Source organism: Canis lupus, chromosome 2 (assembly GCF_003254725.2).
Source record: "Canis lupus dingo isolate Sandy chromosome 2, ASM325472v2, whole genome shotgun sequence".
NCBI lineage: Eukaryota > Metazoa > Chordata > Mammalia > Carnivora > Canidae > Canis > Canis lupus.
In genome coordinates this window covers 44,417,394-44,436,145 of record NC_064244.1, presented here as the reverse complement: position 1 = coordinate 44,436,145, position 18,752 = coordinate 44,417,394, and the positions used below count along the sequence as shown (strand labels likewise).

At 45.5% G+C, this 18,752-nt stretch overlaps 1 pseudogene; it reads right to left on the bottom strand.

Annotated features, from left to right (window-relative positions):
- Positions 1–12,176: 12,176 nt before the first annotated feature.
- Positions 12,177–12,647, bottom strand: LOC112660359 (ubiquitin-conjugating enzyme E2 L3-like; annotated as a pseudogene).
- Positions 12,648–18,752: the final 6,105 nt, after the last annotated feature.

Here is an 18,752-nt window from a genome sequence, read left to right as displayed (position 1 = left end):
GTTGTCCTTTAGGGTGGTGGCTTTCAATTCTTTTGGCTCAATTCATATTAACAAATACATTTTATATCATGATCTATTGTGATATATTATGTGATATATTTATGAAATAAAAGTTTCATAAGATAATATTTATCTGTAATATGAGTTCTGATACATTTTCTATTCTATTCCATTCTATTTTGTTTCATTCTGTTTCATTAAAAAAATGCTGATTACAGCTCAATACTGTACTAAATTGAGTTATAAGCACTAGGGTGGACTGACACATAGACATTTGAAAACCACCACTTCACTGAAAATATTGTATCATGATTTCTGACCATACTGCTTATTAGTTATCTCTTGTTGCACCTGACAGTTATCCCCAAAATTAATGGCTTAAAAACAACAACCCCTTCTAGGCTCAGTTTCTGTGGGTCAGGAATCCAGGCATGGCTTAGCTAGGCACATCGGCCTCATGGGCTCTGACAAGGCTATAGTCAAAATGTTGGCCAGAGCAGTGGTCTTATCTGAAGGCTCAATTGGAAAGCAGAAGGTTTCACCTCCAAGCTCACTCACATATTGTTGGCAGGACTCAGTTCCTCATGGGCTTTGAAGGTCTTGATTCTTTGCTTAACAAGGAATCAAGGGGGGCCTCCCTCAGTTCATTTCCCTGTGGAAGGACTAGCATGATAGCTGGCTTCATCAGAGTGAGTAAAACAACAAGAGGGAGTGAGCAAGAAACAGTTTTGTTTTGTCTTTTTTTTTGTCATGTAGTCTCAGAAGAGATATCTCACAACTTTTGCTCTATTCTGTCTGTTGGAAGAGAGTCACTTGGTCCAGCCCACACTTAACGGGGAAAGAATTGTGCAATGATATGAATGTCATGAGGCCAGGAGTTGCTTAAAGGCTGCATACCACATTGGTAAATCTGGTATTAGCAAGAGTTAACAGCACTTGGGGGGGGGAGGAGTCGGAGAGTTGGACGTAAGTTGCAATCTAACCTGCTCAGCCCTTTCCTGAGCCATCTTGACTTGTGGCAGCACATCCGAGGTGTGTCTATCGTTTGCAATTATGACCCTGAAGAACAAAATGCTAAGGAGAAGGAGGCTGGCCTGGAGCTAAGTAGGAAAACAAGCATGTAACGTTCATTTGACATTGGGGGCGGGGAGGGAAATGAGGTGCGATGACTGATGTGCTCACGGTCATACTGTGAGTTAGTGATACTACTGTAGTTACAGCCCAGCTCTCCTGTCTGGAGAAATGAGCACCTTGACCAGCATTACTCAGCTCTCCTAACTTAGTAAGTTGTTAACCCGACTATGGTTACACAGCTAGGTATCTAACACAGGGGTATACTGTCTCATCCCAAGCTAGGAGTTTGAATGAAAAGAACTAATTCTCCCTTTCCAGTGAAATTTGCCAATTTAGGAATTCTTATTATTCTCTGAGGCAGAGAGTATACCTTTTATAAAGGAAACCACCCGTGTTACTTTTTTTCAGTTTGTCTCAGAAAAGGTGGGCGCTGCTCTTTTACAGCTAACCACAGTCCATTCTTTATTAGTGACAAGAAACTCTAGGAGTCTTTGGAATTTTGGTTATAATCAAAGAAAACTGCCAGGAGGTCTTAAGAACAGATATTATGCCACAGAAAATCTAGGGTCTTTCTACCTTTTATTTATTTATTTGAGGGAATGAAAGATCGGCATGTGGGAAAATGATTTTAAATCCTTAGACTGCTCCTTTCTAGAGGGCTCTGTGCTGGGCCTTACAGTGTTGTTTTAATGCTCTGAAGAGTAGCCAGTGACTCACTGATACATTTATTTTATATATAGTATTTTCCCATGTGCTGAATGCAGTCTGGACCCTAGGAGGGCGAGGGTGACTCCCTACAGCAAGAGATGGGGAAAGGCCTTCTCTAACGGATGTTGGAGAGGATGAGTTTGGAAACTCAAGCTTCTTTCTATGGCCCTACTCCATCAGGGAATAGTAATACTGCCCTTTACCTGCTGATGTTGCCATGGTGAGCTCCATACTCACAGTAGCCAGAGACAGTTGTGTTGAGACTCTGGAAGATTCTCTGTTCCTGACAACCCACTAAAGAGATCTCAATGACACTGCTCACCATTGATGCAGCCTGTGTTCAAATGATGGCAGTAGAGGTTTTGAATAAGCAGGAGGAGCTGTCAAGGAGTCAAAAAAAAAAAAAAAAGAGAGAGAGAAAAAGAAGGAAGGAGGTGGGAGAGAAAGGAAGGAAGAAAGAAAAGAGGAGAAGAGAAAAAGAAAAAAGAAAGAAGTTTTGTAAAAACATTCCTCTCTTTGAACTGGAAATAATCCCGAGGTTTGGGAGAACTTTTTATGCTTTCTTTATTTCTTCTCCCTGCAATCATATCTCAAGAGATTCTAAAAAAAATCTGCAAGGAGCTCCCAATTTGGGGATGTATTGAGTGGGAAATGGGGTTGAGGCATGAAACTAAATGCGTATTTATATCTTTTTCTCATTTTCAGGACTTTTGAGGGTGGGAGGGGTGGTGTCTTTTTTTCTGAAAGATCTTTCCATTTCTCTAGATGACAGGACATAGCAAAATAGAATAAACTTGATTTGTGAGTTCAACGGAGACTGAGAAGACTAAAGGATTTTGGATACCTTGAAATTACTGATGAAATTTATTAAAAATATAGTAAAGATATCTTGGGATGACTCTAAAAATGATAACCTACCTTTACATTTTTATCCTTTGTTTTCAAATAATTGCTGGTCATCTGTGGCATGCAAGGGTCTGGCCTGACAGAAATGTTGATAGAACATCTACCATGAACATGTTTTTGAAACTACTCAAATTTTCCTTTCAGGGCCTGCATTTCTGTCTTTTCCTTTCTTCTCTCCCTCCAGTCTTTTCTTTCTTTGTTCCTGTGTCTGGTCAATTAGTGTAACGGAAGCAACGTGAGTTGGCTCCTTGGTGAGTCAGAAACTGCTCCAGACTGAGTTGTCACACAAAGAAAAATTTTATTCTCAGCAAATAAAGAGATCACAGGGAATAATTTCCAAAGCTGTGACTCCCCAGCAAGGGTGGATGGGTTCCTTTTATTTGGAGTTAGAATGAATATTTAGATAAGAAAGCCTTGACATACACTGTAGCTCATGTAAATGAGGGTGTGGCCCCTCCTTGGGTGGAGATTTTAGTATTATAATGAGGCACAGGTAGTCATGGGTCATTTTAGAGGTCACTCCAAGGTCTGTCTGCACAGGAGTGAGTCAGGGGTTAAGCTCTAACTGGTAGGGGGTGGGGGGGTGGGGGGGATCTGGGTGAGCTAGAGTTCTTGGCAGGGCAGGCGCTCTTGCTAGGGGGCAGCTGTGCTTTCCAGTTATCTCAGGTAAGGGATAAACTGGAAGAGGAGCTTAAGGGAAAAGTGTGGGACAAAGTTTGGTGTGTACAAGCCGGTGGCAATAAAGGTCTGGTCCTGGGGTCTAGCTGGTGACAGTGTTAGCATTTGATCTCTCCCAGTAACAGGGATAGGAGGGTTGGAGACCCCAGTGTTACCTTTGTGAATGCCAGCTGATAGCTGGTCTTATGGAAACTCATGAAGAGTGGAATCCTTGAGCTCCATAAAGAGACTAGAGAGGCCTGTAAGGGTGGGTCTCAAAGCCTGGGAGGGGCCAGCTGGGTTTGACCCCAGGCTCTAAGCACCAGAGCAGCGGGAGGCATTGTCTCTTCCTTCTGCTCTCTTCCCTTACAGTCCCTCTGGGCTTCTCCTTATCTCTGCGTCTTCTTGCTTTCTCCCCCCTGCTGATTCTCTCCCTTTTTTCCAGCTTCACTTTGGGGGAGGATCTGACTGGCTTCCTAATTATCTTTTATCAGAACTTTTGGCATGATACTGTATCCCAGGCCCCGGGACAATGGGGATGGAGAGTTGACGCCCCAGAATGGGTCTCCTGGCCTGAACATTGCTGAGCCTGCCAGAATTACTGCTCAGGGCTCCTCTCCTTGGTGGGGCCATGTTTTTCAAAAGGACTAGGGGTCTCATGTAGTGTTTGCCACAAACCCAGTTTCAGTAAAAATGCTCATGGCTCCAGTAGTGTCTTGTCCCGCGTGGTTTCATCTGACATAAGGATGACTGCTCCTTCACTTTATGATATTTCCTTTTTGTGACAACCAGTAAGTTCCCTTGAAGGAAACGTTCAAGTGGACAAAGTTTTCTTTCTTTACTCATAAGGGTCCAGCATTCCAAGAGCATGCTGATACAGTTCTAGAGAGCAAGGAATGGTGACACCTCCTCTAATCTTGCTTTAGATTGCTGGTTCCATTTAGCTAATCCCTTCTGTGGTGTGACTAGATGTGGGTTGAGAAAGTGACTGGAGCTTAAGCATGGACACTGCCACCATCTGTGTAGTCAAATAACTGCCTCAAATGGATTAAATTATAGTGACCTCAATCTGTGGATTAATCTACATCCTTATGGGTATTTCTCATCCCAGATCACTTGACATCTGTCTCCATTGCCCCTCGTGTCCAGGAGGCAGCATCACACACAAGAGGCGAGGATGGAAGTTAGGCCCTGAGGAGGTCAGGGTGTGTGGCTGGCCTGGATTTTTGTTCCTCTCTCTCTCCAGGTGGGACTGCTTACTTCCCTTGTTTTGGGGTCAGGAAGGAAACCATTTGGGGAAAACATGCTTTCCTTTTGAAAATAACTGATAGGAAGAATTATAATGTTGGGAAAGTCAGCCATCTTGGGAGGTTTACCAGAGTTTCCCTCCTTGACCTAGTTTCAAATCCTCTGCTGCATTTCCTCTTCCAGCCATTAAGTTTTAGGTTGTTATTAAATTAAATATCTTCAGTTTAATTTGCTCCAGAGGCCAACACCCCAGCATCTGGTCCACAGCAAGTACCAGAAAGACCTAAATGGCTCCAGTTGTCCTCAGCATAACCAGTATCCCCCTTCTCACGAAGGCAACCAGCTTTGAGCCTGCTTTCTAAATGTGAGCTCATCCTTATACAGTGAGAGAATAAATTTCTGTGAACTTGTGTTCTACACCTCTATTTATACATCCACATGTTTTCTGCTTCCCTTTACGATAACACAAAGCTTCAGCTGAAACCACAAATTGCTCAAGTGACCTCATTTAATCTGCTTGCTTCTTCCTATCCCTCAAGATGGTATTTAAGGAGTTAAAAAAAATGCAGGGACGGGAAGAGATGCAGGTGGAAATTTCAGATTTTCAGTTCAAATGCACAACCCTGAGCTAGTACCTGGGCAGAGAGCTTTTTGGGAGTAACAATGAAGGTAAATGCCCAAGGATGTCTTCTAAGTCCTTTGGCGGAGACTGAGGTTTCTGAGCTCTGGTTTCCAAGGAAAGCAGCATGGGTCTTGCGTGGGAGCTTGTGACAAATGCAAAATCTCAGTTTCCACGTCAGGGCTACTGAGTGCAAATCTGTGTTTTTTAACAAGTCCCCTGGTGATTATTAGACCCTTTAAGGCTTGAGGAGCACTGGCCTAAATGCTTTACTGGTGTTGTCTTAACAACCTGGCCACATCCATTCCAATTGAACTTTTTATTTTATTTTTTATTTTTATTTTTTGTTTAATGCAGCCCAACTGCTCCCTGACCACTGGTCTGTAGGTCTTTCCACCGCCTGGCAAACCAAGCCCACCCAGGTTTTTAGCTCGGCCAGAACACCAGGCCAGAATCTGCAATCCTTCCCTTGGCTTTGCCTGCCATTCCTCCCCATGCACACATTTATCTTCACTCAGACTTGAATACTTCATTCTTCACACGAGTGTGTGCACCAGACCACACACTCACTGTTCCTTGCCTTTCCTCAGGCTGTTCTTTCTGATGGACCCTCTTTTCCTTTCCTCCTTGCGGGGTGAAATCGTGTCAAATCGGCTAGTGTGGCTGTGTGGACTGGCGAGACCCCTTGGCCCTGAGGCCTCTGCCCACCCTGGGGGTGTCATTGGAGGGTCTTAGTCTGTCTCAAGAAAAGAATTCAAGGACAGACCAGACGGTGTTTGAGGGGCACAAGTGAAGGGTTTATTAAAGTGAGCCAGGGTTTTTACTCTTGAGATCTAGGAGCGGCTGTGCCCCAGGGAGAGCTATACCCACCTACGTTTGGGTCTCTGTCCTTTATGGACAGTGGTTCACTGAGGGCTGGAATATTTATTATTTGGAGGGGCTTTCTTTGGGAGCAGGGTGTCCTGCCTTTTCTTATTTGGTCAGGGTCTCTGACCTTTGTCTTGGGCCTGTCTGGTTTGGTCTGGCTTCTTGTGGCCATGTTTGTGGAATGCCACCCAGGCAGGTTGCTAACTTTCCTGCTAAGGGACCTGATTCCCCATTAGCTGGTCTCCAGGCATCCTGTTAGAGCCTGACTAGCTGCCTCCTCTGACACACGGACCCCATCACATGGTATATCCTTAGTGAGGCCTTTCCACAAGTGGATAGGATTCCTCTCTCTCTTTGAACCCTTGGAACACTTGGTTTATGGCTCCTTTATGGGGTTCTAATTACAGCTTGTTTGCTTGTAGACGGTTCCTCTGAGCTCCCCCCCACCCTTGTAAACTCGCAGAAACAGTAGCTGCAGCTGCATTGTAACTAGTAAGCGTTCTCCCTGAGGTCATAAGCTCAGTGTCTTGAACCTAGTGCACAGTCAATGTATTATTACATTATCCAACAATAGGATTTGGTGAATATAAAATAATCACATCTGATGCTCCGCATTTAAGGAAGGCTATGAGGATTATCATCCGGGCATTTCATGAGTTGGACTTTTAGTAGCTAAAGAACATTTTTTTGCTCAGTTCCCTTTTTGAGTAATCGCTTAGGTGGCAAAGGACAAGAGCGAAGTCTCTGGTCTTAGGCTGTTGTGGTCCCGGCATATGTTTAATCTCTGGTTTGTCTCCATTAGTGTGAGGTGCCAACCTGGATGACCAGCCCCGTGTGTGAATCTTGCTTGTGCTCCTCCCTAGTACCTTGAGCCTCAGTGTTTCATATAATAAATGGGACACAAGAAGGATTTGGCATGGTGCCTGGTGCACAGCAAGCTCTTTTTTTTTTTTTTTTTAAGATTTTATTTGTTTATTCATGAGAGACACAGAGAGAGAGAGAGAGAGAGGCAGAGATACAGGCAAAGGGAGAAGCAGGCTCCATGCAGGGAGCCTGACGTGGGACTCGATCCCTGGCCTCCAGGATCAGGCTCTGGACTGAGGGCGGTGCTAAACCTCTGAGCCACCCGGGCTGCCCACAGCAAGCTCTTAATAAACAGTAACTATTGTTAGGATTTCAAAGATGATGATAATTGTGATCGAAATAATATGACCGTCATTTATTGTAGCATCTTTTATTTTTTTAAAGACTTTATTTATTTATTTATTTATTTATTTATTTATTTAGTAGAGAAAGAAAGTGTGTGCACACAAGCAGAGGGAGTAGCAGAGAGAGAGGGAGAAGCAGACTCCCTGTTGAGCATGGATCAATGTAGGGCTCGATCCCAGGACGCCAGGATCATGACCTGAGCCAAAGGCAGATGCTTAACTGACTGAGCCACGCAGGTGACCCTTGTTGTAGTGTCTTAAAAAAAAAAAAAAAATATATATATATATATATATATATATATATACACACACACACACCAGCAGATCTTAAGAGGATGTCTACACCTGCAGTGTTCAGTGCTCATCTCCCCTGGAGAACAGTGGTGGGCAGACCTAAGCCCCTGAGATGCTCCTCACATGCAGCTGATAGAATTATCCCCAAATGATAAAGTGCTCTTAGCTCAATTACCAAGAGTGTGTTTCTCCACTACCATTTACAAATGTCTCTAAATAACTTATTACCTTTGAATCAACTGTCCTACAGAAATGCTCCTACAGTTTCTACCAAAGCAAGGACAATGCGTGTGGAACAAAGTAAGCAAAGACAATTTACCGACCTAGCTTAAGCACTGAAAAGCAGAGGTGGAGGAGAAAAATAATTAGATTATGTTGTTATCACCATTTTCTACTTGTGCTGTTGTCATGGCAATGGAGGAAGCAGATAGCGTAGCAAAATCATCTTGCTTGCTTGGCTTGTTCTATAACCTGTCATCTTGAGAACAGCGGCGATACCTGACAGCTCAGCAGTTTTAACACTGAAATCTTGATTGAGGTGATGGATTTCGACTTTCTTGAAATATCCAACCAACCTTGACGAGTTCCTCCTTCTCTGGTACCTCATTTTGCCAAATCATTTTTCTTTTCTTCTTGTCTTTCCAACTTTGTTCATTCTCTATTTGAACTAAATCATTTTTCATCTTTCATGTTTGTTACTTTTTCTGATGAAATTTCCAAGTGATTAAGTACATTATTTGATACTTCCATAAAATCAAGGATTTCACTTCCCTTTGGACTTTTCTCAATTTGTTTCTTATGCTAAAGCCATGTGAAACCAAAGAGACTTTAAAAAATTTTTTTTGCTGGTAATTCTTATTAAGAAGTATCTCAAATTATCACTGCCTAGATAGAAGAGGCCTAGAAGTTTGTAAAAAAAAGTAAAGCCACTGTGATCTAAGTAGCAGGGATTGGACAATTCCATGAGATTCTCGAAACCTGTTTCCCCTACCTTCCTATCCAGTTCTTCCTTTGATAACAGCATTTCATTTTCTTTTAGAGGTGATCTACTCTGACTTTTAGACCATGGGGTCAAGTAGGGCTGGCCTATGGCCCAGACTTGACTGGTGAGGGCCCTGAGCAGAACCTTCTCTGGATCCAGTGTAAAAGGCATTTTTCCACCTGAGGTGTCTAAGCGGGGAAGGCATAAGCTGGAACTGCTCTAATCTGTTTTTGTTGTCGCCAAGGGAGAGCCCCCTTTGGTTGAAGCCACCCAGAGAGAAGCAAAGCTGAGATGCAGTGAGAGTGACCAAGATCCTAGGATCCACTGGGCTCAGAATCAGGTGTTTTAGTTAGGTAAGCTGTTTAAATACCTGGCTTAAGCCACTTGGGTTATGTTCTGTCGCTGTGAGCTACACGAGTCCTGTCTGATATCAGGAGCTTTGATTCATTCATAGCGTTCTGCGGAGTGGAAGGTTGAAGGAGGGCATAGTTTTTCTGATTTTCCCATGCCAGTGTTATCATCTAAAGACCCTAGGAGAGTCTGGCTTTACCCTGTGTACATAGACTTGGAGGGAATTGAGTATAATGGCAGGAGCAAGAGCTTTGAAACAAAGAATACTTGGTTTCAGATTTTATTTTTGCACCTGTGTGGCCTTGGACATATAACTAACTCTCTGACCTTCAGTTTCTTTATGTATAAATACAGTTGTAAGGATTAAGTGCCCTGCTGTGTAGAGTTTAGCGTGGGGCCGAGGGATGGTGGAGGCAGGATGACATTCTGGGGGCATGTGAGAATTGTCCCAATGGTGGAAAAGAATCTGTGGCCCCATAGGACAGGAGGAGCCTCATAGGACGGGGTTACCTCACCACAGAATCCTCTTTACAACTTCCGTGCTCATAGCAAGTATGCTCTGCAGAAATTTCTGGCCTTCTCAGCCAGATCGATCCTTCAGACCCCTAAGTACAACCTTATCACTCCCTTTTTAAAATCCTACAACAGCTCCCTGTTGTCCAAACTTCTGAGCTTACAGGTACAGCTTCCCCGATTCTAACCCAGGGGTCACTGATAGATCACTGACGGTCATTGCGAGACGGGTGGTCTCTCCCTGCAAAGTGCTTAGAGGTATGTGGGAGACAGGTTGAGTTACAAAAAGACCCTCTCCAGGGGCACCTGGGTGGCTCAGTGGTTGAGTGTCTGCCTTCAGCTCAGGTTGTGATCCCGGGGTGCTGGGATCAAGTCCTGCATCAGGCTCCGTGCGAGAAGCCTGCTTCTCCCTCTGGCTGTGTCTCTGCCTCTCTCTCTGTCTCTCATGAATAAAGAATTTTTTTTTTAAAGGCCCTTTCTTGAGTGGATGCCGAAACGTTATTCAGTGCACAGACAGCACAGCCTTCTTTAGGAAGCCCTGACTCATCTCCACCTGGCACTTTTGCCTCTTCTCTTGGGCAGGGGCCCAACCATACTATTTTCTAGCCATAGTGGATTTCTCCCACTCCTTCAGAGACCTAGTGGTTTCGTTTCCTTTGGCCTTGGGATCCAAATCTGCTCAGTCTGGAAGCTTTCTCACCCCCTTGATACCTAGCTCACACCTACCTTTGAGGCAGGTGTGAGCAAGTCCCCTAGGAAGCCTTCCCTGACCGCATCTAAGCAGAGTGCTCCCTCAGCATCCCGTCCTTCCCACCACGTGTGATACTTATCATATGTTATTTTTATTGTGATTGCTTTTGGAATTGTCATACTTCATCTCCAAGCCACTGAGTATCAGTACTTCTAGGCCTCACAATTACTTAGGGATCCAATTTAAAATGTAAAATTTGCGGGATCCAGTCCTTCAGTTACTCTGGGCCCAGGGAATCACTCTTTTTAATGTAGGTTTAGGACATGGATATCAAGGCCAGACTTCCAGGTTTCACTCATGGCTTTGTCGTTTCCAAATGGTGCGACCTAGGGCAACGTAATTAGCGTTTTATGGTCTCAGTTTTCTAATCTGTAAGATGGAAATATAACAATAGGCCACATATAGTGTTGGTCCGAGAATGAAATTATAACACAGGTAATGCACTTAGTTCAGTGGCTGGCACATAGTGTGCCCTTAATACCTGTTAGCTTTTATTCCTAGGCATGATTCTTTTTTTTTCTTTTCTTTCTTTTTTTTAAATTCTAAGGTCAATTTTTATTTCTACAAAAAAAAAAAAAAAAGGTAGTCAAAACAATATAAAACACATGTAAAGGATATTACTGAGTGCGCTTCAAGTGGAGCTTGACTCTGCAAAGGCTGTGAGTCCAGAGGGAGAGGGAAGGCCGTCTTGCTCCTGGGCTGGCCGGCTGCTCCAAAGGAAGGGGCCAACAGGGTGCCGGCACCCTCAGACTGCTGCTGGCTACAGCCAAGTCCTGCCAATTCCAACCCCGCAAAGGGCCAAACTGTGCCGAGAGAGGGTCGCGGTGGGGCTGCGCTGCCCTGGGGAGCTGGGAGAGCGAGCTCAGTGACAGGTGAGCATAGAATTTCACATGGACATCCTGGCTTCAGAGTTGTCTGCAGTGACCAGCACACCTTGTACAGTGGCTGCAGGGAGGAGCGTCAACCTTTGGCCTCAGGAGCCTCTCTGGTGAGAAATTCCTCACACAAGCGCACAGCATCCTCTGGTTGGCAGGCCCTCCTCTGGGGTTGGCCCAGACCTGGGTTTCCCAAGCAGGCCAGGCTAGGCTGAAGTTCAGTCAGGCACACAGACATCAGGGCTTGCCCATTTAATCAACGTTATTGTGGTTAACACCAGCCAGATTTTTACATAAGAACTGGGCCTCCGTTTCCACGGCTGCTTTTTTTTTTTTTTTTTTTTTTTTTAGTGGTGGTGGTGGTGGGGTGGTGGTGAGTGGTGGTTTGCTTGTTTTTAATATTTTTTAAAAGGATGTTATAAATTGGAGCCAGGAGAATTTGAACCAACTCCTACACAGGGCAGTGCAACATGGCAGTAAAGAAGCCACCAGAATCAGCCAGGAGCATTTTCTCCTCCTTTGCAGAAGAGATAGCCCTGGGTCTGGGAGAAGTGAATAAGTGAAAAACAAACCAAATGCAAGAAAGTGGGAATTGTAAGGACAGGGGAAGAAAGGTAACTGCAACCTTTTTTGTTTGTTTTAACCTTAAGGGCTAAGTGTAAATTGAAGGTTTTGGATCAATTTGGACAAGAAAAGAAACACCATTATCTTAAAGTAGATTGAAGCAGTGATTTTTTTTTAATTTATTTTTTATTAGTGTTCAATTTACTAACATACAGAATAACCCCCAGTGCCCGTCACCCATTCACTCCCACCGCCCGCCCTCCTCCCCTTCTACCACCCCTAGTTCGTTTCCCAGAGTTAGCAGTCTTTACGTTCTGTCTGAAGCAATGATTTTTAAAACAAAGAAAGCAGAACTAGAGCATCTTAAATTTTTAATCCTTTCTTTACAGATTACCTAGACCACTTTTGATTTAGAAAACTGTAGAAAGTTGGTAACTGCCACAAGCAAATGCCAGGAGGCACGTGTCAATTTTCCACAGAGTCCTGCTTTGTGGGGTGTCCCAATGGGCTGCTCGGGGTCTCCGCTCACGCTTGCTGGAATCGGTGGTGACAAAGTTTAGTCCACAGATCACTTCTCCCCATATTTCTTTGCAAACTCTTCAGTGTTCTTGCAGAATTTTTTATGGTCCTTAGAGTATTCTTCAGCTAGGTCAGCCCGAAGTGGGTGCTCGGGCTGGGGGTCGTTCACCAGTGCTATGAGGGACTGGATTGCTTGGTCGGTTTTGGGTGCTGGCTTCCAGTTTTCAGCACTAATTACTGACAGACAGACCTGCCCCTTTTCATCGATGTTTGATGTTCGGCTGATAGATCTTTGTTTTAAATGTGATCTTCGGTGGTTTGAATGGGTGCTCTGCTGGAAAGTTGATTTCGATTCTGAAGGCCCCCTTGTCATATGGAGGGTTGTCAGGAACAATAAGCCCTTGCCAAGTCAATAAATTAGCTTCATCAACCTGGATGTTACGGAAGTTTTTCATTCCACATTTGCAGATTTCTTCAAGCTCCTCCGTCAGCCTCCTGCTGGCCTTCATCTTGGATCCCCAGGCATGACTCTGATGCAGTCGTCAGACGCACCTCCAGAGGCACCGTGCCTGGTGGAGAGTACTCCAAGGTCAATGATCAGGCCTTTCTTGCTCACTAGAGTCTTTAGAATCTAGTGCTGTGCATGGCACATAGTAGCCACCCTCAATCCCCTCTCCTCTTTTTTGAGTATTTAGTACTTACACCAGTTGCTTGGCACCTCATTTTTTTTTTAAATAATAAGTTTATTTTTTGTTGGTGTTCAATTTGTCAACATACAGAATAACACCCAGTGCTCATCCCATCAAGTGCCCCCCTCAGTGCTCATCACCCATCCTCCCCCACCCCTTGCCCTCCTCCCCTTCCACCACCCCTAGTTTGTTTCCCAGAGTTAGGAGTCTTCATGTTCTGTCCCCCTTTCTGATATTTCCTACCCATTTCTTCTCCCTTCCCTTCTATTCCTTTGTCGGTCATACGTATCACTCACTGCCTTATGCTTCGTACCTTGCTTATCACCCAAATCCGAAGTATCAAAAGAGCAGATCCTCCTTGTGTTCCTTCACAATAGGGCTTTCCAGTGTGTCTTTCCAGCGTCAGAGCTGAGCTCATCACTTCGCTTCAAGTTATAAAATATCTGACCCTTCTGGAGAACAGAGGCCTCCCAGCACCCAGCATAGGTCTGCATGTACTATAGAACATTGAAGTCTCTCTTTCCAGTCCCACACGGCAGGAGGCAGATATAATATGTTATCCTTACTAACATGAACCTTTTCTGCAGTGATTCTTAAAAATGTGTGGCAGTGGTGTGTTGATAAGTGTTGAAAAAGCAGCTGTCTGGGGCCGCGGCAGGGGAAGCCCTGGTGTACAGTGGTTGCCACTTCCCACGTAAATATTCCCACCATGTTGCTTTCGAGCTACCGATGGGATGCCACTGAGCACAGAGTTGGAAGGAGAAATGGAAATCTGCTCTTGTGAGCTTGTAGGAGCTAGCTTCCACACCCCAGCACACCATTAGCAAGTAGGTAAGTACGTATCACCATCTCTGGGGACTTATGTAGTGAGCAGTTGAAAACCCCAGATGATTCTGAGAAGTTCCTCCATGGGAACATCAAGCTACCCTCATTCCCTACCATTAAGAATTACCTTTGAGGGACACCTGAGTGGCTCAGTGGTTGAGCGTCTGCCTTTGGCTCAGGTCGTGATCCCGGGGTCTTGGGATCAAGTCCCGTGTTAGGCTCCCCACATGGAGCTTGCTTCTCCCTCTGCCTAGGTCTCTGCCTCTCTCTCTGGGTCTCTCATGAATAAATACATAAGTAACAATAATACATCTTTAGAAAGAATTACCTTTGTAGATAATTGACAAACATAGCAAGCTCCTGAGATTTGGGGGGAGGTATAAGGAACATGGGTGCTAATTTTTCAAAGTCTTGTCCAGACTCTTTGGGTCAGGACATAGCATTGTCAGCACATTGTGAATTAAGAGCACCTTGGGTGATAGAGCGTGGGTGTGTTGATCCTGGTCCTGATGGTGCTCAGTGCAACCCTTGTAGCAAGTACTCCTGCCGCCACTTCTAGTGCTGAGAATGTCCTCCTCAAATGGGTTTTGAACCACTAGAGAGTTTCCTTGTTAGATGGTTTCACATTTTATCAGTGTTTATTGATGAGTGCAAGAATTAAACTATCCCAGTTAATTTTCTTCCGTTCTAGCTGGTCTGGGCTTTTCATTGTTTTCCAAAGTCACGCTCCCTCTTGCTTCTGTACCTTTGCATCTTGCTGTCGTCCTTGTTGGCATTGTTTCACCCACAGTGGAGCCTTGGATATGGAAAGTGAGGGAAGGAAATGGGCAAGACCTACTCTTTCTCCTTTGCCACGTCAGAGTCACGAAGAGCTGTGTATGTTTGTAGACTGGGAGTGAGGTTCATTTGTGTGTTTATAGTCTGTATCGTAATAATAGCCAAGAATCATTGAGTCTTTCCTATGTATCAGGTACTATGAATAGGCATTAGTTCACTCAATCCTCTAAATAACCCTGTGAAGTAGGTACCATCGCTATCTCTTTTATAGATGAAGAAATGGAGGCATAGAGAGGGAAGGCAAATTGCTCAAGATCACACAGGTGGTTGACAGGAGACCTGGGACTTGAACTTGGACCTGGGCTAGATGATAGTGCTCTGAAGGGCTCCGCTAGGCTTTTACCCCAGGTGGTGGCTTAGGGCAGTGCGTGGCTGGGTGGAGCATGGTGGTGTAGGGTCACGTTGCATTCTCCTATATACCTTTACCTAACCAAGTCAGTTCGTATGATGTTTTCTAATAAGTCATTGGCTATCAGTTGACCTGCATTCCCTCCGCGCAAGACCACCTTGCCCAACCTCATCCTGCAAGACAGTAGTAGTCTTTCCCTGAGAATTGCTCTTGCAGCCTAGTCATGGCACAGTCCACAGAGTCCCAGTTCTGCCCCAGTATTCAGTCTTCCCTTCCTAAATAGAAACAGAGGTTCCAGCTGTGCACATGGCTGGTGAAATCCATACTTCCTAGCTTTCCTTGCAGCTTGGTGTGGCCAAGTGACTACTTTCTGAAGGTTGGCTGGATATGAGAGGAAGTCAAGTGTGCCATATTTGGGTCATCATCTCTCTAAAGGGAAGAGTGTATTCTCTCTTCCCTTTTCCCTCTTCTGTTTAGACAAAATGGTGGCTGCCGATAGTGGAAACCAGGCACTGAAGCTTGGACTTCTGGCACCTCTGACGAGCTTGGATTTTTATAAGAAAGAAAAATAAACTTTGAACTACTTTTTAAAAAATATTTTATTTTTATTTATTTATTTATTCACAAGAGACACACAGAGAGAGGCAGAGACACAGGCAGAGGAGAAGCAGGCTCCATGCAGGGAGCCCGACGCGGGACTCGATCCCGGGGTCTCCAGGATCACACCCTGGGCCGCTGGGCCACAGGGGCTGCCCAACTTTGAGCTATTTAAACCACTTTTGTTTTGGCCTCTGTGTCATATTGCCTCAGTCTCAGTAGGCACTAAGGGATATTCAGCTTTTGGTAAATCATGGCCATCACCTTACTTTCCTTATGGAAATCTTCTGTTTCTGCTTACTTGGGCCCTTTCTTTCTTTCTTTCTTTCTTTCTTTCTTTCTTTCTTTCTTTCTTCTTTCTTTCCTTCTTTCTTCTTCTTTCTTTCTTTCTTTCTTTCTTTCTTTCTTTCTTTCTTTCTTTCTTTCTTTCAGATTTTATTTATTTATTCATGAAGGACAGAGAGAGAGAGACAGACAGACAGACAGACACAGGCAGAGACACAGGCTGAGGGAGAAGATCCCAGGACCCCGGGATTACTCCCTGAGCCAAAGGCAGAAGCTCAACCACTGAGCCACCCAGGTGCCCCTACTTAGGCCCTTTCATGCTCCTCTTTCTAGTGGCTGTTCCTTCCCTCCAGGCCAGCCAAAGAGCACCCCAACCCTCGATTGTCCCCATAGGAAAAGTCCTTCTTCCGGTTCTCCCTACCCCCCAGTTCCCAGAGCCCCCTCCCTCAGGACCTCTGGCGGAGGCTGCACCCACACACATCTGAGAGGTGAGGCATTCGCTTGGATTCAGGCAGGCTGGAGGTGAGGCTAACAGCAAGACAAGGGATAGGCTAAAAGCCAAACCCCGGGGTGAAGCAGTGAGTCAAGTATTTGTTTGCAGGGAGGAGCCAGGGAACAGGAAGAAATGAATGACAATTTGAAAACACAAAACAGAAGGTCAATGCAGAATCGAGCTCAGAAGTCAGGTGGCTAAGAACAGAGAAGAACAAGAATGGAGACACTGGAAATTAAAATGAAGCAGTGGGTCAAAGTCAGCTGCAGACTCAGGACAGGAAATACAGACGCACCCAAAGAGATCCAAGGAACCTTTGGAACTTAGGTGACCCTGCCTCAGATAGGACGTGGGCTAAGGTGGGAGGAATTCACGGTGGTCTGAGGCCAAGATCCCCCTGGAGCCTGCCTCAGCAGCTGACAGGCCTTGCCTGGCCTCCTGGCATCCTCCCCTTGAGAGCTCCAGGCTCCCACGGGCCTGTTTCCTCAGGTAGACCTGTGCACCGGCCCAGTCAGGATTCGTTCCAGCCTCTCCTTGCTTTCTCCACCGTAGTGTCAGGAGAGGCAAGGACGTCCTTGAAGGCTGGTTCTGGATGCAGCCTCAGTTCTGCTGAGCAGATGCCACCCATGCTACCCAGAAGGACGATGCGACCCGTGTCGCCTGCAAGGAGCTCAGCTCTCCTTGATCTCCAAGTCTGTTGCCCTGGGCATCGCTGGCCATTTGTATTCTCAGGTCCCTGGTGTCACTGGTGCTGTGGCAAGGTTTCCAGCACAACACCCCTCGGATGGTTTGGTTATTTCTCTTGGTGACCCCTTAGCATCTGATCCTGGCTTACTTACTGGTCCTCTAGGAGAGTCCGTAAGCCGTCTAATACATTTCTTTTTGTAGAAAATAGGAAGATAAGTTTATATAGTTTGCAGGGGAAACGTTCTGAGGGCTCTGTGCATAGTGTTTCATGGTGTCTTTAAATCTTTTGTTTCTGTTGCTAGATCTTGCCTCGGCAGCTACGACACAGGAAACTTTGTAGATGGAAAAAGCATTTTATTCTTTTTTTGAATCATTTTTTTGTCCCTTCCACAGTGCTGAGTATACAGTAGGAGCTCAAAAAGGACTTGTTTTATTCATATGTTCTTTTGGAGAAAAGTGATATGAAACAGATCACCCATCTCTCTGGAAGGTGTATCAACTGATCAGTGGTATTGCAGGAAGAAAATACTATAAATTTTACGTAAATAGATGCTCTAATTTTTATCTAAACATAGGTTATTTTGCCTTTTTTTTTTTTTTTTTGTGACAGAGCACAAGCGGGGAGGGAGAGGGAAAAGCAGACTCTCCACTAAACAGGTGACCCTAAACATAGTTTTTATTAAGTTTGACTGATGTTTAATATAGCTTGACATACATAAATACTAAGAAATCCACACGAGTGTGCATGATCAGAAAGCTATTATGTATAGAGGGAAGAAATTTTTAAAAAATATCTGGAGGTCACAGGGCTTAGTGATCTCTCATGGTGCTTTCTAGTGATTTCTTTCCCCCCAGAACCAGTCAGAAATTTCTCAGAACCAAGCTGCGTCTGCAGAGTGTGCCGTGGAGTGCCATCTGGTGGTGATCCCTGTAACCTGCAGGGTTGAGCCTGCGGTACCCCCCCTCCCCACTCCCCCACCACCCCGGGAGCCTGGGACCCTGTGTCTCCCCTTCAGGCGGAGGGTGCGTTTCTGGGGAGACAAAGCTAAGTTCCTGTGTGGCAGTGGCTAAAAGAGAGTGAAACCCACAGGGCCCAAAGGAAACAAAGGGGTGGACGAGGCAAGAGAAGCACAGGGGGGACAACAGGGGAGTGACACAGGTGGCTGCAGAGGGAGGCTAGCCTCACCTTCTGTGCTTAAAGGGCCAGTGCAACTAAGACGAGGAACCTATAGCAGAGGGATCATGCCCCCCCCCCCCCCACCGGGTATAGGGCATCCACATTCATCATCAAACTCCCAGAGGCCAGGATGAAGGGTGGCCTGAGCCCTCTTCGTTCTCCCTGAAGCTGGGGCATCATCACAGGACCATGACACCTGGAGGCTAAACTTGGCCTCCCTGAGAAAGAAATTCACTTTCAAAACCTAAAACGTGGTCCCTAACCAGAGAGCCCAGAGCCTGACATCCTCTTCTCCCTCAGAGGAGTGACATGACAGGGATTCTTGCCTCTCTCCCTCCTGTTCATCCTTGACCCACCGCTCCTCCGGGGGAGTTGGGGTGGCGAGTGTTAGCATTTTTCCTGGGCAGCTCAAGGTCAGTCGCTGTAACGTCAGAGGAGGCTGTTCCTTGGGAAAAAAAGGGACTGAACGTTGACAACCCAACAGATGCATGCATCCTTAATCTGCCTGCTGCGGGGTGAAACAGCAAAGAAGACGTTTTATTAGTCCTGAGATGAGGTGTCAGGATGGCCCGTGTTGATGAGGTTCACTAGGGAGCCGGGAGGGGATCGCTCTGGCTAGACGCCTCCCCCTCCCCTTTGAAACACAGAAGGATAAAGTAAATCAAGAGGAACAGGCA